Source organism: Malurus melanocephalus, unplaced genomic scaffold (genome assembly GCF_030028575.1).
Source record: "Malurus melanocephalus ecotype Western Australia unplaced genomic scaffold, MMel_1.1 scaffold_699, whole genome shotgun sequence".
Lineage (NCBI taxonomy): Eukaryota > Metazoa > Chordata > Aves > Passeriformes > Maluridae > Malurus > Malurus melanocephalus.
The window spans coordinates 117,630-118,785 of NW_026623931.1; the positions used below are offsets into that span (position 1 = coordinate 117,630).

The 1,156-nt window shown below is 38.4% G+C and overlaps 1 protein-coding gene across 1 annotated transcript in view; it reads right to left on the minus strand.

Annotated features, from left to right (window-relative positions):
- Window positions 1-1,156, minus strand: part of SPON1 (spondin 1) — an 85,458-nt gene that overhangs the window by 77,588 nt on the left and 6,714 nt on the right. The gene's annotated exons all lie outside the window — the stretch shown is intronic.

Consider the following 1,156-nt stretch of genomic DNA (forward strand, 5'->3'; position numbering starts at 1 on the left):
CAAAAAGAGAAAGAAATCAAAGAAGGAAAGACTAATGGCAATGTGACAAATGAAGGCAGAGATGCTGAAGAGATGTTTCAATGAACCTGGAGCCTACACAYATCTGGAGTTATCACCCATATGGAGCATCTTACTGTTGCCAGAGGGGTTAAATGTCTTCCTAAAATTTCACATGGCCCAGGTGTCGCCATCTGAAGAAAGATTTTTTGAGAGGGGAATAACAATGAGTTAAGCAGTTTACTTAGGCTGGAAAAAAAGGGGATATTTGATGTAAATCCCTTTAAAGTCACTGAGACAGATAAGTCCACTTAAACACTGCCTGGGGRAGAACACACAGCTTTTATTCATTGACCAAACAGAGTTAGAGGGATCTGTGCCTCCAGGAACCAGACTGGTCTCAGAGTGAAACAATTTCAAATACAAAACTAGACCAGAAGCAAGACCYGAATGGAGAACCCTCTTAAGGTATCAAATAAACCCCACAAGGACCAGAATGGATCACTGATGTGCCTGAAGAGCAGATTGGGATCTCTAAGGCAAAAAGGAACAGTGCTTCCAGTGCAATTTCCTCTCTTGTGAGGTGTCAGTGCCAAATTCTAGGAAACAATTCKTTAATGAGTCTCTTTGGAAGCCTCTCAGAGGCAGGAAGCCTTGCAGTTTAATGCTAATCCAAAGAACAGAATAAACTTATAGTTCTTTTTCTTGACCAGGAGATTTAATTAGGCAGTTCTGATGTTTTACCATAACTTAGTCTGGCTCTGCTGCATTGGCAGAATGCAAGGCAGGTCAGAAATTACCCTTGAGATAACCCAGCTCTGATAAGCTTTGGATCTAAAGAGGAGTCTGGAGTTTTAGCATTACTATTTCTGCTGCTTAACAGATCCTTCAATGCTAGCTTATTCTTAAAAAAATAAACTTTTTTATAAAGTTTATATTAAAAAGAATTCTCCCAAATAGCAATTTGTTTCATTTTATGGAAGATGGAGTTATTCCAACCTCTAGAAGTTCTCACTTATTCTAGATTTTCTTACCAAATGTATGAAAACCAGACAGAGACCTCTTAGSAAACTTAGTAGGAAAACATTGCAATTACTTAGTGAGTTTGCAAAAATATAGAAGAAATATAGGAAGGGTTATTGATTTCTGTCTCCTTGCA